This window comes from Rattus norvegicus, chromosome 19, assembly GCF_021556685.1.
Source record: "Rattus norvegicus strain SHRSP/BbbUtx chromosome 19, alternate assembly SHRSP_T2T, whole genome shotgun sequence".
Taxonomy (NCBI): domain Eukaryota; kingdom Metazoa; phylum Chordata; class Mammalia; order Rodentia; family Muridae; genus Rattus; species Rattus norvegicus.
The window spans coordinates 59,353,163-59,377,503 of NC_141552.1; the positions used below are offsets into that span (position 1 = coordinate 59,353,163).

The 24,341-nt window shown below is 44.2% G+C and overlaps 1 long non-coding RNA gene across 1 annotated transcript in view; it reads right to left on the reverse strand.

The window, feature by feature from the left end:
• The window catches only part of LOC134483649 (uncharacterized), a 39,603-nt gene extending 20,704 nt beyond the window's left edge, over window positions 1-18,899 (reverse strand). Inside the window, exon 1 of the long non-coding RNA XR_015644339.1 lies at window positions 18,699-18,899. This is a non-coding gene — a long non-coding RNA (uncharacterized LOC134483649). The remainder of the gene's footprint in view (window positions 1-18,698) is intronic.
• Window positions 18,900-24,341: the final 5,442 nt, after the last annotated feature.

Sequence of the window (24,341 nt, forward strand, 5' to 3'; positions counted from 1 at the left end):
ATGGAATCATATCCCTATTCATGAACTAGGAAAATTAACATTGTTAAAATATCCCCAGCCAATCTACAGATTCGAAGTAATCCTTATCAAAGTTATAATGACTTTTTTTTTTCAAAAGACCAGGAACACAATCCCGTAACTCATAAGGATACACAAAGGATGCCCAATAGTCAATGCAGTCTTTGGCAAGGTGGGCAAAGCTGTACATGTGATGCTACCTTATTTCAAAATTTGAAACAAAGCCTGGTTATTTAAACAGTCCGGTTCTGTTATTTAAAACAACCATGCAGAAGTGTAGAACAGAGAGGCAGGAGACAACCGGCATAGCTAATTGAGTTTTGGGAAAGACCCCCAAGAACACACAAGAAGGAAATGGATTGTCTCTTTAATAAATGGTGGTGAGGAAACTGGACCCCTAGTGGGAGAACCACATTGGACCTTTATTTTATATCATACGTTTAAAAAAATAAAACCTCGGAGTACATTAAATGGTGAAGCAATAGAATTACAAGAAAAAACACTTCCTGACGCTGGCCTTGACAAGTCTCATTTGAGCAGGGCCCAGGACCACAGGCAACAAGTAAGTGAAAGACAGATGAGGCTTCATGAAAGGGCCCCCTGCACACGGGCCCACCATGGTGGGAGGAGAGGAGCAATTAACAGTGTGAAGAGGCAACCTCTGAGAGAGAGAGAGAGAGAGAGAGAGAGAGAGAGAGAGAGAGAGAGAACGCTAGCAAACCCGCAAGCCCAAAAAGGGGTCAATATCCAGCACCTTTAAGGAGCTAAAGCATCTTGTTGATAAGAAACCAGTAACGACAGGTTTTAAATGGTCAAAGGATCTAAAGCGACTTCTCTGCAGAAGAGACAAAAATAGCCAAGTGTATATATATAAGTGGCCACTTTCATTAGCATTCAAGGAAATGCAAATTAGAAAAAAGTGATAATGAAGTTTTTACCAGATCAAATGGGTGTGTGCGCACGTGTGCATGAGCGTGCACATACCCATGTGTATGGTGTGTGTGTGTGTGTGTGTGTGTGTGTGTGTGTGTGTGTGTGTGTGTTTTAGAGAGATGGGTAAAGACACTGTCAAGTCCGATGACCTGAATTAAGGCCAGATTGATTGTTTTATGTTGTCTGACTTCTACAAGTACACCATGGCATATGTTCTCTTTCTACCACCCCCTGACACATGTACATACATATAACACATATACATTCTCGTACGTATATACATATATATTAGATAATGTACATACATATAATATACATATATAATGTATATACATATATATTAGATAATGTACATACATATAATATACATATATAATGTATATACACACACATATATATATTATATATGTACATACATATAACACATATACATTCACGTACGTATATACATATATATATTAGATAATGGCATATGTTCTCTTTCTACCATCCCCTGACACATATACATACATATACACATTCATATATGCATATACACATATATAATAATGTATGTAATTTTATCAAGAGGAAAGCAATTACAAAAGTTGAATTTGCTATGGAGTCAATTGAAACAATTAGGTTAACATAGGCACGCGCACGCGCGCACACACACACACACACACACACACACACACACACACATGAATGCATTCATGCCCATGCATGCACATGTACCACTCATGCACATATGCACACACACAATAAATAAAATGTAATTAAAAGATGAACATGATGTTTTTATTCTTATTAGTAGGACAGCCTATTAAAATCCAATGCTAATAAACATAACCCCCTAATTGGATAATTGTGTACCTAGTATATGCTAGACAATATAAAGGAGGAGAATATAAGCTACCGGGGTACCTTTGGAGTGCTATGACCATGCCAACAGGGGGTGTTGGGACCATGATTATTATAGAGCACATGTCCTGGGTCTTCATAGTGGGGACGTGAGCTACAGGGGCGCTTTAGACCCTCTAGGAAAATGAAGTGAAGACCAAATTTTTGCTCCTGGAAGCTGAGGGTTTTGTCTACAACTGTTTGCTGTATAGTCTCATGAATCAGCACAGTAGCCTGCCTTGTCTGACGGAACCAAAATGGAGGTGGAGATAAAAATAGAAGTCCATAGGGCTTTAATGTGACCAAGAGATAGTCAATATTTAATTCAATTTTCCCATTCTTACATCTTTTAAGAAAACTCTGTGTGTCTCTCTTTCCCTTTCTTTCTCTTTCTCTGTCTCTGTCTCTCTGTCTCTGTCTCTCTCTCTCTCACACACACACACACACACACACAGTGTGTGCACTGTGGGTGTGTGCACTGTGTGTGTGCACTGTATGCATACACTGTGTGCACACTGTGTGCGAACTGCATGTACCTTTTGTGTGTGCACTGTATGGTGCACTGTGTGCATGTACACTGTGTATGTGTACTGTGTGTACACTGTATGTGCACTGTGTGTGTGCATTGGATATGCGCTGTGTGTGTGTACACTGTGTGTATGCATTGTGTGTGTGTGTGTGTGTGTGTGTGTGTGTGTGTGTGTGTGTGTGTGTGTGCGCTGTGTGCATGGAGAAAGAGGCTGGCATCGAGTATCTACCTTAGTTATTCTTCCCCTTAGTTTTTGAGACAAGTCTCTCACTGATCCTGGAGCTTGACCATTGGTCTAGACTGCCTGGCCAATGATCCTCAGTGATCCTCCTGTCTGCCACACCAGTGCTGCAGTCACAGACCCAAGACAGACTTGTTCTGAGATCCTAAAGATCGAGGACAGGTCCTCCAGTTGGAGGGGAAATTTCACTTTATTACTAGGCCATTACTCAAGCCCCATCCTGGGACCTTTAGATATATAGATATGACTATTTTGAGGTATCTCAGTCCCTCAGGTAAGGCAATAAATATTACCTAATAATAACATCTACCCACCAACAGAGAATAAATTCTTTAACATACCAAAAAAAGAGTGTGTGTCCATCAAAGGTGCTGCAGAGAGGGGCATCCTTCCCAGATCCGCCTGTGCATTACTTCCTGGACCTGTTACTAACAAGTTTTCTGCATAGATTCATCATCCATACGGTCAGGAAAATAACACAGTTCTTTACGTGAGTTCTCAGCAGCCTCTGATAGCACGCCTATGGGCAGAGCTGTCTCACAGGAAATATGCATTCAGATGGTTCATTTCCTGCCGGGAAAGTCATGTAAAGTCAGTGACAACAGCAAACACTCTCTGGTCACCTGACTGTGGTGCTGAGAGCGATGCTGGGAGTCGAGGGGACAATGTTTCACTAGATCCTCATCTCTCATAAACTTCTCATTTCTTGTCCTTGGACTTCAGAATCCAAGCCACTTGCCCAAATGTATGCAACACACGCACACGCGCGCGCGCGCACACACACACACACACACACACACACACACACACCTCACCCAGATCTTACCTGGAGAATGTTTGCCTGCCCACCTGCTGGCATTGGGGGTGGGGTTCTACAAACAGCTGGGTCCTGTCTGCTGTGGAACCTATTCCTCACTGATACGGAAATGGACAGACAGAAGCTTAATGAACAAAAGACTCTAGAAGGACAAGCTGGACCAAGGATGAAGTGAAACCGGTCTTGATGACTGACCACCAACAGACAGCAGTTACAGGCTCCTGTACACAGTTTAAAAGTAATCTTGTAATTTAAAAAGAAATTCCCAATTGAACCTAATGGCAAGTGACATTCTGGCTTACTCTGGATGGGATTCCAGCAGCTTTTCCCACATAGGTTAGCAGAAATAGCTTCCTTGGGTTCACAGAGGGTTAATTTGGGGATCCTCAGAGATAACTTAAGTGGCCTCGCTTAGCCCAACCTTGACTCACAACCTAGGCCGCACATTGTGCTTTCTCTGCACATCCGCAGACATATTAAGCCTCAAAATGAAGATGACAGAAGGGGACCATCTCCTTCCTCCTCCCTAACGCCCCAGGAGAGTTATCTATGGCGACCTCCTCAGACCCTGGTACACTTTAGAGTTATTGTTCTGAGGGAAGATTTCGTTAGTGCCTCTAATTCATTCCTCACAGTGTTCTCCTGTTTATTCTTGTTGGCAGCCAACTTGTAAAATTTTATTAAGATTTTTTTTTCTTAGTTGGTGCCATAAAAGGGATCTTTAAAACAACAATGACAATTCTATCATCGGCTTTAAGGATAGTTGCAGAAATTCATGGCAAGCTGTGTGTCTACACAGGGAGGTGAGGTAGGTGTTGTCCTCTCTTGGTTCTGGAGGTTGTCATTTTACCAGCCGAGAGAGAGAGAGAGAGAGAGAGAGAGAGAGAGAGACAGAGAGAGACAGAGAGAGAGACAGAGAGAGTCAGTGGGAACGTGGTATATCAGAGGGGGGTGGCCCTGAGGTCAGTTCTGATTTTGTAACTTACACCTCTGCAAAGTGTTTTATTCAAGTAGATTTTTTTTAAAAAAATATTTATTTTATTACCAGCTATGGATGGTCGGGAGCCATCATGTGGGTGCTGGGAATCAAAATTACATCCTCAGGAAAATCAACAAGTAGTCTTCACTGCTGGGCCCCACAGAGGTATTTTGGGGTTTTTTTGTTGTTGAAATACAACATATATAAAGTAATACGCAAAACTCTAAATGTGGTGACAGAAAAGGTCTCCAGAGGGTGAGCAAACCATGTCACTAGCCTCAAGGACAGAGGCAATGTGACAGCCAGCACGTGCTCTGCACATACATGTTTTGGCTTGCCATTCAACGTCAGAGCAAGTGTCTGAGGACCTTTGTGGTCCTAGAGGCATGTGGTTAGCTCAGAGTCACCCAGTGTGGAATCGCCCAAGACAAACTCAACCACGGTGTCTAGCTTCCTCTCCTCAGCACGGTATTTGCAGATGTGTTTGTGCTTGTGTGTTCTGTACGTGAACATTATTGTCCGGACCCTGAGAAGTGTGTCATTTGGATGACAGCCTGTAATCAACTCATTTATTCCATTGTTGATAGACATGGGGTTGTCCTGTTCTGATCTCTTCCATAGAGAGCTTCTGTGAATACTCCCCCTCCACCCCCCTTCTCTCTCATGTGTGTGTGTGTGTGTGTGTGTGTGTGTGTGTGTGTACTCACAAATAAAAACATCACAAGCTGGATTCGGTTAGTCACTCAAACACTTGCCCAGTTCTACACACTCTCTCTCCCAATGGCATTCTACACAGGATAGCCATTCTTAGCCATTCTGGAGCCAGGGGGCTTCACTTCCGGTTTTACACTTTCACTGTTAATTGATTTTTTTTATGCATTTATCAGCCACAAAAAAAGGAATACTCTGTAACAAAGTTAAAACAAGATAAACAAGGAACACTGTCTCTGTAGGAGGAACAAGTCAGCACGTTCTGACTGGCAGCCCACAGTGCCCACACATGCACAGCAATTGCTTTCACATTTACTAACCCTGAAACCTACCTGCTGCCTGGAGACAAATGATGACAGGGAGCGTGGCCAGAACAGCCAATCAGATGGTACTAACTACCTGGAGACAAATGACGACAGGGAGCATAGCCAGAACACCCAATCAAAGAGTGTCAACTATTTGGAGCGAGCAGTCATGGACCAATGAGGCATGGGTGGAGGGTATAAAGGCACCATTTATCCTGCAATGAATGAAGCCTCTTCTGCTTCTCACCTGACTCCTGAAGTCTGTATCTTAGATTCTGCATCTTCTTACCCCTACCTCCAATGACCATCCCAAGGGGCTGGGATGTAGGGCAACACTATGTCCTCTTCCACTACCCAAGTGTCATTCTCCTGCACTCCATCTTTTGTCCTTGCCTAACAGCATTTCCCTCCCTTGCTCCCCTCTCTAAATGTTAAATTACACCCAATATTATATACATATATATATGTTTGTGTGTATGCATGCATAATATATATTATATATGTATGTATACATATACATATATACATAAACACATACATTGTAGGCTGTAGCATATCATGGTGACTCTCTTCTCCCAATGTCTGGAAGACTGACTGCCTAGGATAGGGCCACTGAGTCATAGAGAATCCTATGCTCCACTTAGACTGAGTTAATATTCAAGTTTACTCATTCTATGTCAGACCGAGGGACTTTGAACATGTCATTTGAGATCTCTGAACCTATTTTCGGATCAGAGCAATTCCATACTCTACTGTCAGTCAAATGTGGTATCACCTGAGGTTAGAGAGCAGGGTCTGATATTTAACAGCCCCTTTGTCTCAGAGACATTTAGTGCTCATCAAAGGATTCACACATGTGCCTCTCTTTCCCAGCCATGTTTTAGATTGGTTTAAACGATGCCTTGGGTTTGTCTAGTGGATATGTGGATGACCTTAACCGGCCCATCAAGTTTTCCCAATCTCCCTGCTATTCTCTCATCCCTTGCTATAGAACCCAGAAGGGCAAGCTTAGGAGTGGTGTGAGATCTACACACATGGGAGAATTAGGTAGCTTAGTAACGATGTGGAACACAGACCCCACTAACACTCTGCAGGTGTTGCACAGTGAGGAAGAGAAAGAAGTCATTACTATGCTAAGTGACCAAGACTCCTAGGTTTTCCCGTCCCCATGTGCCACAGACCCTCCAGCTACAAACAGAGGTGAGTTGGTAGAGTTCAGCTCCGCTACAAGAAAACCACTAGATGGTTGCTTTGAAGACTTACAAGACTTCAGTCTAACGGAACCCTTCCCTATTGCCTAATTTCTGAATGGCAGAGCAAGTCATTTCTTGCTGTGACTAAAGGGGAAAGTCTGAAAGTAATCTTTGACTGGAATATGTTAATTGACAAATCTTTCTTCTCTGCTAAAAAAAATTAAAAAAAAAAAACCAGCTTGTAATTCCCAGATTGTGTCTGATGTACCCTGAACCTAGCGCTCCTTCCGAAAAAAGAAGGCCCTCGGTGATTATTACTTTAGAAAAAAAAAAAAGGTACACAATCCTCTCCTACCAGGTTCAAAGCCAGCCTCATTCTTTTGTTCTTGCAAAGGCTTTCTTTCTGAGAGTTCCCTGGTGTCTACATGGCCTGCGAGTTCTCTCCTAATGATTAAACTCCTAAACATAATACAAAGACTGCTTAATAAGGCTTTTGTGTTATTTTCCGGTTACCATAGAGACTGTTTAGTATAGGACTTTAAGTACGTGCAAATATGTATTTTGGACAGTGTTTAAGAGCACGTGTAATTTACCCAGCCATAGCAGCTGCTTCTCGGTGTGGCAGCTCGGTGCGGCAGTTCAGTGCGACAAGGCGACAGGATGGAAAGCATTTTATGGTGTGTTATTTATAGTTATTTCTTCAACGGCCTCCAAAAGCTCCCCGCATTGTGCAGGGGAAATAGGCATTTAGCCCCTTTTAACAGTGAATGTCATTTGCTCCACTGTAGCAGTTGATAGTCATAGGTCCCAGGAAGACTGGTAAATACACAGTTGGTAAAGTGTCGACCTGAGAAAGAAACAATGTTGACAGGGAGACACAAGGCAAACAAAGCCCCCTCCTGACTCCCTGAGCCGAGCTCATTAGGGAGGGAAGTTGTTGATGGGAGTTTCTCTGGCAGGATAGGAAACTCTTGGAAAGAGGTCACTGTCTGCTTTGAAGCTGCCCCCATGGGCAAAATAACACACGATAAAGACAACACTAACTAATAACTATTAGACAAAGTTGACTCTGGGCCAGAGGCATTGAGCACCAAGTTCAAAGCACATTTGACCCTCCCAACATCCTAACCCAGTGGGCTTGCAGGCCCTGTGAGATTCTTCAGTTTGCTCAATAGGGCAACTGAGGTATGGGGATTGCGCTGCCCGCCAAACACCATCAGGCATGTGGAGGTAGATCTAGACCTTACGTTCAGCTCAGTGTTTCCTCAAACTTGTACTTCCAGGAGCTGTGGGATACGACTCATGTTCTGCCAAGGACTTCCTGAGCCACCTGGGGTTAGTTCTTGCTCAGCACTGCATCCTCTGTACCAGTACCACACACGTGTTCTCCAAACACACGGAGTTCTTCTAGAGAAAGAATAAGATAGGAACCGTGCTGACCAGGTTCTCTGGGCGTGGCTCGTTCTTCAGCCTCCGCTTGACCTAACACAAGAGTCCTTCAGGGCTCACTTTGTTCAGATGAAGGCTATTCAGGATCAGCCGGTGTGCAGCAGAGCCAGCACTGAGCCCCAGAGTAGGCATTGACTCCGGCAAGCTTCTTCTCATCAAGCGCAGTTGCACCTACATGTAAGGCACCTTTTCTCAAGTGTGGGGTATAGTCCCTTCCTTGGGAATATTTGAAAATGCCTTATACTGGGTTCAGTGGCACACACGGGCAGTTCCAACAGCGGGGAGGTAGGGGCAGGAAGATCAAGAGCTTGATAGTGGTAACCTGGGCTACATAGCCAGACATTGTCTCCAAATAAAGGAAAGAAAAGAAGTGAAGGAGGAGGAGAAAGGGAAAGAAGGTGAAGAAAGAGGCAGAGACTAAAGGAGGGAGGGAGGGAGGAAAAGTGGGTGATCAGAGAAGGAAGAAAAGGGAGAGAAGGAGGGAAGAAAGATAATGGAAAAGGAAGAAGAGAGGGATGAAGGAAAAGGGAACGGTGAAGAATGGAAGGAAGAGGAAGAAGGTGGAGGGAAGGAAAGAAAGGGGGAGGGAAAGAGCAGGGAGGAGAATAGAGGAGGAAATGGAAGGAAGAAAAGGAAGAGGGAAAGGAGGAAGAGAGGACATGTAGGTCTGGTGACAGTTTTGCTTGTCATTGTAGGGGGAATACAACTGGTTTCCAATAGGCAGCATCCTGGGGTGCTGCCCAGTCTCCTGCAGCAAAAGAATTAACCATCTGCTAATGGAGAAAGTGCTGACTTCAAGTAATTAAATACGGCCCAGCACAGAATGGGTGGTATTACTTCAGGGGATATTAAATTGAAACGAGGCTAAAGGTCCATTGATCAGCGTGGTTGAAACATGGATTCCAAGATTTAGGCGTTATAACCACTGAATACTTAACGCATGGCTGTATGCCCCGTTGTTCTAGAAAAATGTCTAAAATGTCCTTGCACTCCCAAAAGTTAGGGGTCGATTTTAGGCTTTCGAGCACCTGAGAGGAGACCATAAGAGGCTCTGAGCTCAACTGTTGTTAGAAACCAAGAAAGAATGTTCAACTGGGACTTTCGCCTGATGGAGGCTGCCTTATAGTTCAGAATGGTGAAAGCCAGCAGTACAGACTCATGACCACGGTTGCCCCAGTCTGGACTGTGACCAACATGTTCTTGGTCATTGCACCCATTGTAGGACTGCTCCCAGGAGGAACTGGGATTCCAGGTGAATCCAAACTATCTTCCTTCTTTTCCTAATTTACCATATGATTACCTAGTTGGCATGTCAATCAAACAACCAGCAAACATCCATGCCTGTGACCTGGGTTTCTTTTGGGCTGGGACGTGTTCTAGTCTCTATCTCTAATCCTGGCTTAAGAGGAAGACCAAATATCACATTTTGTATGGTGTTTGTTTGTTTGTTTGTTTGTTGGGGAAAGAAGCTTGTTGTGCAGCCCTAGTTGGCCTGGAACTCACTATGTAAGCAAAGCTGATCTCGAACTTGCAGTGATCCTCTTGACTCTACCTCACAAGCTGTAGATTAGAGGCATGCACCATCATGTCTAGCCAACACGACTCTTGCAAAATACATTTAGAATCCAGAGAACAGCATCCTTCTCTAGCTTGTTCAGCCTGCATCCTTGAATGTGTCATTTCCTGGAATATTGTAGTTGGAATTACTCACTTAACACCTATTGACTAATTAAACAAATGAGATTACTATATTCTACAATGACCAAAAAAAAAAATCCTCAGAAGGCAGAAATAATATTCAACCTACTACATCAGGACAAAATCTGTTCCATACAGGGAGTGGATGATGGGCATACTAGTAGGCCATTCCTACGAAAGATTAAGAAAGAGGATAAAGAAGGCAAGAGAAATGGCTCAGCTGTTAGGAGTATTACTGTTCTTCCAGAGGGCCAGCATTTGCCTCTCAGCACCCACATTAGGCAGCCCACAACCACCTGTAACTCTAGCTCTAAAGGATCTGACATTCTCTACTCTCCAAAGGCATCTGTGCACATGGTGGTACATGTATGTATGCACACACACACATGTGGCCACCTACATGCACACATGACACACATGTGCACATGTACACACTATATGCACGTGCATGCACACATGCATGCACACACATACATACACTCATGTGGGCATACCACATATATACCATACACATATAAACATATATAAATCATACACATACACACTACATATGCATGAGCCACATATACCACCACCACCACCACCACCACCACCAACAACAACAACAACAATAACAAATAAAAATTAAAAAGAGGAAGAAGCCCAGGAAATCCTAAATCCTGGGTAAAGGTTCCCAGACATTTCCCTTGAGCTATGTGCTATGCTTGTCATGAGTTTATTTATAGGACACCAGCCTGTTCTTTTGGTTTTCATTGTTTGTATTTTATCAGCTACATGTGCATGTGTGCGCACATGTGCACACACACATACACACACACATACATGCACATACATGCAGAGATGGGATTCTTCCTTGAGTTTCATTGCTTATCTGATAGAAGGAACTAAAACTTGTTTCTCTTCTATCGACGTTAAACTGTAAGGGACTGGAGAGAAGGTTTAGCAGTTGAATGTAGTCTGCTCTTTTGGGGGACCTGAGGATTGCTTTTCAAAAACCATACTAGGATATGTCCAACCACAGGCAACTCTAGCACCCTGGCCTCCCTCTTCTGGCCTCTGTGGGTGTCCACATTCATATTTACAAATCTTCACACAGACATTCACACATGCATATAATTAAAAATAGAATAAATCTTTAAAAAGTCTAAACCCCACAAGGTGGGGTACAATCACGCCCATAGGGTAGTTAGAGACAATGAGCTCATATTGTTTGAATAATCACTAAATAATGTTTTTCCTTTTCCACAGTGAAATCAGAAGGGAATGCCAAGGTTGTAGATGAGAGCTCTACCTTAGAGATGGGGGCAAGGTTGGTATGTCACTCCTGGTGTAAGTGCTGGTCTTAGAGCTTTGCTGAACTTTAACCAAAGAGGCAGGGAGGTACACAGGAAGTGAGTGGAAAATGAAGCAAACTTGATGAGCAGTGCCAATCTTGATGTTATGGGGTGGGTATGTGATGTTCCAGCATTCACATCCAGCCCGGCTGGCCTATGGACACATACTATAGTCATGTGTTAGTTAGAGTGGCTCCCGGTGCCTTCCATCATGTCTCCTGTAGGTGGTCATGCTTCCCCACTATGATGGACTCTAACTTGTCTGGAACCATAGACCCAAATAATCTCTTCCTTCTATAAATCGCTTTGGTCACAGCATTTTGCCATAGTATCAGAAAGGCAACTGACTGATGCTGAAGGCCTGGAAGATTTCTGGAGAGCTGCCGGTTGGCATTTCTTCTAGGCTCTGCCCCACAGTTATCTGGCAACAGCCAGGAATGCCTGACTCACTATAAAAGGGGCGGCTAGCCCCCTCCTCTCTCACTTCTCTTGTTCTTCTCTCTTACCCTCTTCCCTCTCTGCCCCTTCCTTCCCACCCCCACACCCCACTCTCCATGTGTTCATGGCTAGCCCCCCCCCTCCTCCTTTCCCCTCCCCGTCCCCCCTCTCTCTCTTGCTCTCGCTCTCCTTGTGCCTTTCTATCTCTTCTACCCCCTCAACTCCCCTCCCCATGCCCTAAATAAACTCTGTTCTATACTATACCGTCTTCTTGTGTCTGGTACCTCAGGGGGAAGGGATGCCTCAGCATAGGCCTGCATAGGTACCCCTTTCCCTCACACCGCAATGCACATCCACCAAACATATCCCTGGCTTTTCTTCTTCTTTTTTATAAAACACAATCCTGCCAGCCTTCAGTCTGTACTGGAACCCAAAGAAACTGGATTCAGATGTCAGCAAAGAATTCTGAGAGCAGCAGCAACAGCAACGGGAATAGAAAAACCTCACCAGCAAGAAGTAAAGTTGATAAGGCAAAGCAGGGTTGTCTTTTCTTGACACACTGTATATGGGACGGTTCTAGCCCCTCTCCTTCCTGTGTCTGTCCTTGAAGATATACCCGGAGGTGCGTCTCTTAGTTGACTCCAGATCTAATGGAGCTGAGAGTCTAGATGAACTGATGCTGTTGGCAGTATAAAGAGGGGGCCTCTTATGAGACACAAGACACATGGATGCCTGAGAGTCCTTAAATGAGGTAAAGGATCCATCCTGAAACCCATGCGGCAGTTGCAGGCCCAGAAGCCACAGAGCATCAAGATGGGAAACATTATACAGACCAGCACATGCTCCCACCCATGTAAGAGCCACGGGGACAGAAAGCATTCACCTGTGAAGCACTATCTAAGGCTTTTCCGTGTTCCTGGCACTGGAGAAACAGCCATAAGCAAGAAACAGGCAATCTCAGCCAAGTGTCAGCACAAAAAGAAGGACCAATAGAATATACAGGAACCTCAGCTCAGCCCGGCTACTGAATTCACCAATGGGGAGGAGGTATCACTGACCTAACATATCCACAAAACTCAAAATGTTCTTCATAGACCAGATTGTTAAGTGGAGGGCCGGGTCTCCTTCCACACCTTCTATGCAGATCCTCAGTTAAGATGGAGGACCAGAGGTTTTCAAGCTTCCCTGCTAGGGTGCATTCTTTGGGGGGGTGCCCTACCACACACACAGTAATGGTACAGCTGGCATGTGGGGGGTCTGTCACTTCCTGTCATAGATATGAAGACCTCACCTGACCCTGCTGAGAGCTAGGGGGGGAGGGAAGCAAAGTCTATTCTCCAGGGTGCCTCAAAATAATTACCGCTCTCTTAATAATAAATGAATAGGCCCAAGTCCCAGAACACACAAGCACCAAGCAAAACATGTCAATAGAAAGTCCAGCAAATAAAGCAATCAATTTGAAATAGATTTCTCTAGATTGTTCTCCTGCTTGGACTAAGTTCCCTGCTTCTGGACCCCCATATTCTGTCTTCTGCGCTCCCAGATATCAGTGTCTGCACTTGAACCTTTCATGTTGGTGTGTCTTCTTTCTCTCTGTGTCTCTGTCCCTGTCTCTCTGTCTCTGTCTCTTTCTCTCTGTCTCTCTCTGTCTCTCTCTGTGTCTGTCTCTCTCTGTCTGTCTCTGTCTGTCTCTCTGTGTCTCTCTTTCTCTGTCTGTCTCTGTCTGTCTCTCTCTCTCTGCCTCTCTCTGTCTCTCTCTTTATCTCTGTGTGTGTGTGTGTGTGTGTGTGTGTGTGCATTTCGAGAAGCACATGTGCATGACTACACATACATGTGGAAGCCAGAGGTTGACAGCGGTTGTCTTCTTTGCCTGCTTTCTACCTCGGTTTTTTAGGTAGTATATTTCACTTGAGCTGGAGCTCAATAGTATTGGTCATTGAGCCCAATGGGTCCTTCTGTCTCTCCTCTCCTACACTGAGACTGCAGGTCGGCCCAGCCTTTTCCATGCATGCATCTGAAGTCTCCACGCTTGCAAGACAAGCCCTTTATCAACTGAACCATCTCGCTGGGTCTTATTCCCACTTTGCTGATAGCTTTCTCGAGAGCATGCATTCATTCTGTCTATGAGAAAATTATTCTGGCCCTTAAAAAAATTTCTGCAGCAGTTGGAAAAGGAGATCTGTGTATGAAATGCCTTGAATGGACAAATAGCAGGTGTGGTTCTAAATCCCTTCAACAAATACAGGTTGGAAATTGCACCTCCTCATGATTCCCTGGTTTTTCCCATCTACTCCCTTGGAAAGTTCTAGACTCTCTAGTGTCCTCAGTCCCTGACCTTAGCAATTACCATTTGCAAACCCACTGAGTGGAGTCAGCTGTTTTCTAAGACTCCCTAAAAGTTCATCAAGCACAAAAGACTAGCCTTGGCTATGGGTACCCTTCAAAGGGGCCTTTCCACATTGACTGGGTTCAGCTAAGGACAAAAGCAAATTCAATACAGTAAGAATGAGTAGAAAGAGTTCTCTTGGGTTTTTTTTTGTTTGTTTGTTTGTTTGTTTGTTTGTTTGTTTTGGTTTGGTTTTTTTGTAGTTTTAGTATAAGTTCAAGGCTAGATCCTGATTCCTTCAGGATCACATAGCAGAGTCCAGTTGAAATCATCAATGCTTCCTAATAAATAATCAATGGGTCACCAAGATATGAGTGAGTTCTACCAACCCCAGAGCAGCCCATGAGACATGCATAGCTATCTACCAATTCAGAGCTAAGCCAACAATTATCACTTTAAAGTACTGGGGGTGGGAGTGTTCGTTCATGGGACAAACTGCTCCTAGCCACTGAGTACAGGGTGCTGCAATTCAGACATCTGCTGTAGAATGAATCTGGTTTTCCCCCATAGACTCCCTATTTTGAATTCTTATTTCCCGGATGGTGGTGCTGAGGAGGAGATGTTTTGGACACATATGAAAGCTCTGATTTTTACGTTGTTTCTGTGCACATTTACTCCTCTACATTTACTCTGACTCTCCTGTCTAGTCTTCTAAGTTCCCACTCTTTCCCACTTTCTCAGCTCCTCATCCCCTCCCTCTCTCACCACATTCCCTGGTGTCCCTGGCACTTCCAGGGTAGATTTCCTCTCTTGCTTCCACCACCCAGCCTACCTTGCACTTCCTCCTCCCGTCCCATACAGCTGGGCCCCATTGCAACAGTTTAAGCAAACAAATCTTAAAAACAATAAGGCAGATTGTGCCAACCTCTTGATGATGAAGCCAAAACACTCTGGCTGATTAGTAGAAAGGAGAAAGATTGCTCAGCTTGCCAAGCCTGAGGCCTCTGTGTGGACACAAGGACCTTGCACGAGCCACAAAGCTCTGGCGTTCAACCAATGGCCCCTTGCCCCCCAACCCCAGCCCTGGAATCAGGAAAGCAAGGTTGCTAAAACAGGAAAACAGGTGGCTTGATCAGCCTCAGCTGTGAACAACTGGGGGAGTTTCCAGGTTTGGCTTTGATGAGACTAAAACGGTTGAATCATTAAACGTTTACAGAATGTGAGGCTGGCACCCAGCCTTGCATTTTCTGTAATATCAATTATTCTGGCAGAATGTTGCTACTGGCAGGCCTGGAAGGTACTGAAGCCCTGGAAAGTGTCTCCAGCTCACCTCTCACATCACTGCCAGAGTACAGGATAAGGACAGTGGTCTTGAGGAAGACTCAAGGACGGGGCTTCTCTGACTGGGAGGAGGCATCAAAGAATAGAGATGACCAGAGCCCCATATGAGGGCTGGACACTATCTCTCTGTGGCTAACCAGGCAGGCATCCAAGAAAGGTCTGCTTATTGACACAGTCTTTGCTTGCAAATTTCTGCATCCTCTTGTATCTCTGGAAATAAGCAAGTACCAGTGCTTTAGCAGAAATGTTCTCCCCTGTGCATGTCTGGTCTCATCTCCAGCTAGGTCTCTGACTGCGGATCTCCAAGCCAGACCTCTTTAAATTCCAGAATGTCATTTCCTATCACCTTCTTCCAGTCTCCCTTTTGATGGAATAGAAGGACTGAAGACTCTTCACTCAATGAACCTAACTAACATCCAACTCCATTTCCTCCCACCAAACCTGACTCTTTGAAAATGGCCTCACCAACCTTACTTTAAGAGATGCCGAAAGCTTATTCAAACACATAGGCACATCCCTTATCTTCTCCGTGGTTTTATACAAAGAATCAATATGATATATACAGTCTGTACCCTGCTTCCTCTTTCTGCTATGTACCCAATAGACTCTCCTAATCCCTTGTACAAACTGATACTTTGTTTTTCATAGCTGCACAACTTACTTCTACTTACTACTTTTTAGCTATTCCTTAACTTAAACCAACCCTGGGACAAAACTCTCCCTACCTCCAGTCCCCTCAACCTCAAATGAATGCCTCCCAGAACCCAGTCAACCAATCACACCACCTATGTCATTGTGGCTAGCCATACTGGGATGATTATGCTAGCATCTGGGCTGGCCTCTCACCTGAAAAAAGGTAAGAGACAGTAACTGGTGTTTCTCCCAAGAAGCTCTCTACACATCCCAGCAAACCTTCCAGTAGCTTACTAAAGGACTCTCCCTGCTCAGAACTCTTCAGTTACTCTGAGGACAAGAACAACATTCTTCCAAAAGGCCTACCAAGAATACTCCCATCTCCTTCCTCTCAGCTTTATGCCCTGATGGTCTATTAGTGATGCACACTAATCCATCTTTCTAGTATATTCTTTAAGCTCTATGTATTTTATTGTTCACAATGTATTTTTAATGTTCCTTTTGTAGAGACAATACATTTACATGATCAATTAATTAAAACTCTAAAATTTATAAGCACAAGATTCTTTATCCCACTCCGACCCAGTTCCTGCCTGATCTTTAAGCCTCACAGTCATGTAATAAAAAGATGTCCAAAACAATGTTACCTTCTTTGGGTTTTATACACTGAGTAGTGTCTGGTTCTCTTGTTTTATGTAACAATATTATACCCTAAAGATTGCTCCCTGTTGGTACACTTTAGTGACTATTTGTTCCAGCTACATAGTATCACATCTTAAGAACACTGCATAGTTTATGTAAATCATCCCTCCAACTCCAAGAAGATATGCAGTTTCTTCTTTTTTATTTTTTTTTCTGTTTTGAATAATACAACTGACAACAAAATGTCCAATTACAGTACATTCCTATATCACTATGGAAAACTCCTAGAAGTAAAAAAAGCTGTGTGGAAGTTTATGTGTTTGTGATACATATTACCAAATTGTTATCCTAAGAGGGTCTAAATGACGTTCTCAACTCACAAGGGCTTCTTCTCCACAACCTCACAAACATCGATCTTGTAGGTAAGAAAACGAATTCCACCAGATGTCTTAAGTACCATAAAAGAATTTCCACTTAACCAGCGTGAACTGTTTGATACTTGAACAGTGCAGCAGCAAACGGAAATCACATTACACATGGCCAGAGAGGCAGCTTCCCAGAGACCTCCTGACCTGGGTAGCCATGGCTAGGGACACATGGCTATGAAACACCAATGCCATGGTGAACCCGCCTGTCAGAAACTATAGTGTCAAAGGGAGGGAAGAGCTTTTATTTGGTGTCTTTAATCTAATTAACGTAAAGATATGTTTGGGGACAGATGAATTGGTTGGTGTAAGAGGATTGTACCGGAAATGGAGAGGAACCTGAAGGAGATATTTAGGTGGGGATTAGGAAGGAAGGATGCTTCCATGCTCTGAGAATAGGTGCAGCTTAGTACTCAGCTACTCCATAATCAATGTCAGGTAACTAGCATATAAAGCAGATGCAAAGGAGAGGTCTAGAAGGGGGTTAAAATGTAGAAGAACAAACTGGCAGTTCAGACCATCCCAGTACAAACCACACTCCGAGTACCGGTGTATATAGCCTCTTGGGAATCACCTGGCCTCCTTCTGTGACTCAGCTTCTTCCCTGGTGATAGAAAGGATCCCTGATTTCACAGGTCATGAGGAGGAGTGAGTAATCAATGTGCCTTTGCAGAGTGCCTTTGCAGAGTGTCACAGTCTCCAGCATATTGGAGACACATGGTATTTGAAACTGGATATTTGGAGGTGGCACACACCTGTAATCCCAGTCCTCTGGAGGCAGATGTGAAAGAATCTTGGGTTTGAGGCAGCCTGGAGCACATGGTCAGGGGCCTGAGGGTAGCCTGGGCTACAAGCACCAAGAAGCCCAGTCTCAAAACAAAGCAAAAGTAACAAAACAACAAAGAAATATCGTGATAGGGTGACTGCTAATCGGGTGGAATTAATTATTACTGACCCATCAGGTCTCAGGAGTCTTGGTTCAGAAGGAGCTGAACACCCGCTGTTCCGTCAGGTCTTGGTCCAGTTTCTTCACCCATCAGAGGGGGAGGCTGACAGAAAACTCACTTTTGTAACAGTGGAGTAAAAAGTCACATAAACTGAATGCCTACACCTGACGGACTCAACAGCAAACATCCATTATTTGCAACGTTGGCTTATGCTTAGGCACAGGGGCCCTAGGAAACATTTGAGATCTGTGCATGTGTCTTTCTCAGGCAGCTTCACCTGGTTTCTCCATGAAGCTTGGACACAGACACGCCTTTCCAGAGCCCAGGAGCTCGTCTTTGCCCTTTCTGCTCAGCCAGTCCTTGGGACCAGGAAGAGGGCTCAAGAGAGGCAGCTGAACCCTGCCTCTCCAGCTCTGTTTGTCGCCTCTAATTCACTGTGAAAAGGCCTCTGCACCACCCCCGTGAGGTCCTTAAATGTTTTATGAGCTCCCTGAAATGCTCAGATAATTAAAAACACTTTCTTAATTTAATAGCTTGGCTTAATGAAACCAGGACTTTATGTTTTCTTTGGAAGGGGGTGAGCACCCCAGTCATACTTATTAATTTTTTGAGACTGTGCCCAATTGTGCCCAGGGATAGAAGGAAACCATTGCTTCCAGGGGACAGGGGCTTTCCTGAGCCTGTGACAAGTCTCAGGCTTATTAGAGCTCATTATATCCTGGGAGCCTGAAGACCTAAATTAGCAATCATCTCGGATGACGTGGCAGGCTATTATTAAGGAGGCCACTTATTACAGAAACACGGAATTATCAATTAAAAAGTAGGCCTCCTAGGCCCCAGAGGTACGATCAGATTACCTGGACCATTCCGGGACTCACTTCCAAGGCCACGGAGCAGAGCAGGACCCTCTGGGAGGAGCTGCTTCTGTCAAGCTTAATGAACACGATCCCCTGAGAAAGGAAATGCCATCATTTAAACAAGTTGCGTGCAAGCCCAGTGGGTCTGGGAGGTATCCACCAGAGCCAAGGATTTTAGCCTGCAGTCATCATCCAGCCTCCAGGAAGTAGGAGGACTTCAGAGATGCTGCTAGCTCTTCCCCGGGTGTGGTCACGTGGGAGGGTGGGACATGCTGGAGTTACCATCAGAGGCAGTAGTGCTTTGGAGTGGGCTAATAGCAGCCCTCAAGAGAAAGTTCTCTGTGCTTCTCTGGAACTCCACAAATCAAGTACACCGCGCCAACGGCTCAAAGCCAGCCGGGGTGGCAGCACGGACACCGGCGAGATGGGCAGATGTTGGCCAAGTGCCTCTTCATTCTTTGTCAGTGCATCACAGCTCTACATTCAGGTCCAAGAGTTGAACGGCCCATTGAGTTCAGTCGCTGGGTATCTATTTAGCTTCCCAGAACCTTCTTCACTCTGACAAAAGGGAAGATTAACACCTCCTACCTTGGCTTTGTGGTATTACGATCAATGTCTAGTTCTTGATACTGCTCTCACCCCGTTAAGTATCTTTGTGTATCACCATCGAGGTGCGGGAAAGGTGGTGGTTCAGTCAGTTAAGCGCTTGCCTTGTAAACACAAGTACCTGAATTCTAAGCCCAGAGTCCATATAGCACAAAAAACGTTAAATGTGGTGGCAAATGCTTGTAATCCCAGTGCTGGGGAGGTGGGGATGGTTGGGTACTTGGGGCTCAGTAGACAGACAGCCTTGTCCACTTGGTAAGATCCAAGCTAGTGAAAGACATCAAAGGAAGGAAGGAAGGAAGGAAGGAAGGAAGGAAGGAAGGAACTAAAAGAACTATAGCCAAGCTGTCCTTTACATGTATACACACAAACATTATATGTGCATTTTATATATATATATATATCACATATATCATATATCATGTACATACATATATACATCATATACACATAACATACATATACACATGCATAGACATATAACATACATATACATGTAACATACATATACACATGCATTACACAAAACATACACACACACACACACACACACACACACACACACATATAGTGAACAAGCATTCATGCACATGAGTAGGAGGTCAGAGCTGCAAGGAGAGTGTAGCGAGGTGGCAAAGGGTTGTGTTATAACCAGAAGCAGGCATTTCCCCTTTAAACTAGGGAATATGTCGAAATGCCAACACTTGCTGGGTAAGTACAGAGACTGGCTATTTGTTGAAAATAGTGAAAGTGGAGTTACAAGCACCAATAATACTTCCTCAGGCCCCTAGACTTGTACAGACATGAGTCACACACATCCTGGAACAGAAAGCAAACAGCATTAACGGCAACTGTTTTAATGCCTTGAATAACAGCAAACGCTGGCAACATGGCTGTCAAGAGCACATTAGACACTTTTCTTGTCTCAGCTCTGAGATGTGCTATGTGGCCTCAGAAAAGTCCGGTGGGGTTTTGGTGCCAAGGATAAGGACAATGGTCTCTTTCAGAAGTTTTAAATATTTAATTGAGATCATGAGTAGATAGCTTCCTTACCTATATGTTGCCTCCTGTATACTTGTGGTGTGGGACACTGATTCAGGGAGGAAAAGAAACTGCCTGTTTCTGTCATTTCTTCATCCCCTGCCTTTCTCAGCTACCTGCCTGCACAGCAACCCATGCTTTTTCCAAGGGTGAGGCGCTAGGTTTTAAGGAAGCGATTTAATAGGATTGTGTGGCCAGGAGAACGGAGAACAGAGGCAGGTAGGCTTGTGTGTTTCCATAAATCATGCAGATTTTAATTGGAAGTGGTCCTGTTTTCAATGGTAGGAAGGCAAGAAGACAGAGGCAGTTCATTATGCTGGTGTGTCAGCCTGATTAGGCGGGACTGGGGACGTGGAGAGAGGGCCAGCAGAGACTAGCCATCCATTACCGAGACTTCAGGAAATCAATTAGCTGTTGATGGAGGCTCATGAGGAATCCATACTGAGTTCTGTTCCTAAGCAGGATGATTGGTGGAAGCAACGCTTCTGGGTTCGAGGTGATTTTCCCAGGGAAAGGAAATATTCCAGTCTTCCTGGGTTATGAGAGAAAGAAGAGAGGAAGAGAAAGGAGGGAGGAGAGAAGAGAGAGGGAGGGAAGGAGGGAGACAGAAACAGAGAGAGAGAGAGAGAGAGAGAGAGAGAGAGAGAGAGAGAGAGAGAGTTTGTGTGTGTATGTGTGTGTATGAGAGAGAGAGAGAGTTTGTGTGTGTATGTGTGTGTATGAGAGAGAGAGAGAGAGGAGAGAGAGAGAAAGAGAGAGAGAAAAAGAGAGAGAGAATAAAGCTATCAAATGAATATTCTAATCCAAACTTGTGGAGATCTTTGGGGGAAAATTCAGTGTCTTTCATGTATTTTACCCTATGCCTCTTGTTCCATCATAAAAAGAATGGAATTGAAAGTTAACACTAAGAAGAAATGCAACGCTGTCCGTTCTGATGTTTGCCTTTGTACTGTTATCCCCCACCCCCACCCCAGCTTCTCTTCCCTCACTCATCCGTGTTCTCCATCTAGGATGCTGGCAAACACACAGTCACTGGTTCCCTATTCCCTGTTGGATGGCTTTCAATCATCCCATGGCCTCTTTATGCTCTGCGTTAGAAGACAGAGGCCAGGGCTGGAGAGATGGCTCAGTGGTTAAGAGCACTGACTGCTCTTCCAGAGGTCCTGAGTTCAAATCCCAGCAACCACATGGTGGCTCACAACCATCTGTAATGAGATCTGATGCCCTCTTCTGGTGTGTCTGAGGACAGCTACAGTGTACTTAAGTATAATAAATAAGTAAATCTTAAAAAAAAGATTTAAAAAAGTTTAAAATTAAAAAAAAAAGACAGAGGCCAGCTCAGTGAATGGTTTATAAAAGAAACAAAGACTTGAAGAAAATCCCTGCTCCCACGTTAATACGACTCCAGGTCTCACACTCACATGCTCCTAGAAGGAAAATGTCTTGTAAGAGTCTGTCAATGCACACATGGACTGGTTACCACAGGCTCTGTCCCCTGCAATCACTAGTCTGTAGAAAGTGGGCATTCTGTCCCAGGTTTTACAATTCAGTGTCTTAGCTGCATGACTTCTAAACTAAAGAGGAATCTTTAATTTGATTTTTTTTTAGGAGGAGAGTCGTGGCCTCCAGTGTATTAAACTTATTTAGCATATTATTGTTCTATTAAAAAAATCTTCACTAATGTGCTTCTAGTTTTAATGCCTGGTCCATTGCTACACACACCTCTGTTCTCAGGAACTATCATCTACAAGTTGCCCAAGAAGCCAAGAAGACGGAAGCCATTTTGAGACCACATGTCTTCAGGGAAGATATGTATTATATTCATACAATGAAGTGCTCGTGTGGGTAGCTATGTAACAGCTCAAGATATTTTTTTAATAAGTGGGAAAATGTAGCATGGAAACTTAATTCTGCTTCTGAAGCACGTTGATAAGGCTCAGTAAACATCTTTATGTTTAACACTACATTAAGGGAACATTTTTTTATGTGGTACAGCCATTGATCTTCAGGGGATTGGGAAGTGTGTTCAGATATTGCTTTTCTATCTTCCAAATAGCCCGATGGAGACATCTGCTCATGGGAATGTTCTGTGGTCACTATGCTCAGTGAGGACTGTGTTCCCAAACTTGGTCTGGAGTCACTGGAGAGCAGGCATCATGTCCTTACATCTATCACTGCCAGAGGCATTGTCCACAGAAAGATGAGACCGCCTCTTGGGAAGTCCATTCTATGGACTTCTGTAAAGTTCAGAAGGTCCCATAACAGGTAATTATTTATAAAGAAGGGGCAAAAAATGGAGAAAGGTAACTTCAGGAAAATTATTAAAATGTGTACCCATGGATGCATGGGTGTCTCACTGTCTCCAAGACCCGTAAGTTCTCAAGTTCAAGTGGGAGGTTTGTTCTATGGACTTAAGGCCTATTGCTCCCACAAGAATAAAAAATTTTCACAACGCAAAAGTATTTGGAAAATCCTTATAAGAAGTGTGGCCTCTTCCTCTCTCTGCCCCTTCCACTGAAGAGCCAGGAAGAATCTGCCATCCATGAGCAGGAATCCGACAAATCAATCAAGGCATTGAGAGTTAGCATTAAACTCTCTGTCCCCAGATGGTCTGTGGAATTACAAGTGAAACCTGGCCCTGCCTGGAGTGACGCTGTCACTTAGCTCTAGACACACTGCGTACAGGATGGCATGACCACCAAGGGGTTCTGCGAGCAAAGGTAAGTCAATAAACTGTGAGGTGCTGAGAAATTTTCCTAGAGAATGTACTTGTTGAATGTTTGAGGAGGAGCATGACTTGGAAACCCTACGGGAAGCTCAGCTAGCAGGGGAACAGTGTTTCGTACGGTCTGCAGGGCTTCTGAGATAATGTTTCCAGGAAAATGAGGCTAGAAATGCAAGCATTAAACTTAATGATGAAACCTGATTTGTTTTAAATACAGTGACTAAAATGTATTCAATTGGTAGGATAAAGAACCCGGCATTTTCTAGTTTAGATTTGAAAGAATATTGGTAGCAATACAGAAAAGGAGTCTAAAGAAGATTGGCCCTGATAATCATTACACACACACAGAGAGAGAGAGAGGGGGGGGGAGAGAGACAGACAGACAGACAGACAGAGACAGACACACAGACACACACACAAACACAAACACACATGCAGACATACACACAGAGACACAGAAGACACACACACACACAGAGAGAGAGACAGACAGACAGACAGAGACAGAGAGAGACAGAGAGAGAGACAGACACACAGACACACACACAAACACAGACAAACACACATGCAGACATACACACAGAGACACAGAAAACACACACACACACACTCCAAGATCCGCTCATATGCATGCTGCCTCTAAGGTTCTTAGTTAAAAATCTCCAAAAGACTAAGATGGTAAATTATGATTTTTTTTTAAATAAAGGAGGTTCTAAGAATTAAGACTATAAGACCTGCCCAAGAGCAAGTGAGGCCATTCCAGCACGGACAGTGTCTCCAAAGCCACAGCCTCTAGCCAAGCAGCTTACAGCTGATGGCTGCTAAGGTAGGGAGAAAGTCAGTTTTCTTGACAACTGCGGACCCTACTAAGTCAACCATGCTGTAATGAACCTCCGCTCATCCCTGTGGAGATGGGCAGCACAAGTTGGACCAAGCGAGTTGTTTAAAAGAAAAAGAAGACCCAGAGTTTGGAGGTGGCCGAGAAGCATGGGGTGATGCAAGGAGTTGGAAGGTGAATATGATCAAAGTTCATTGTATGCATGAATGCAACTCTCAAACGATTAATGAACCACAGTATTTTCAAAAGAAAATAAACCAAAAGAATTTTACAAGTATTATTCCATAGTAGGCCTACATGAAGTTTATCCCTAAAACAATGAAGGAGGTGAACAAGGGCGGAGGGGGGTGGGTGGATAGCTAAGTAAACACAATCAGATTTTAAGAGACTCACCACGTTTTAAGATTACTTCCTCGGTGACAGCAACGGCAGC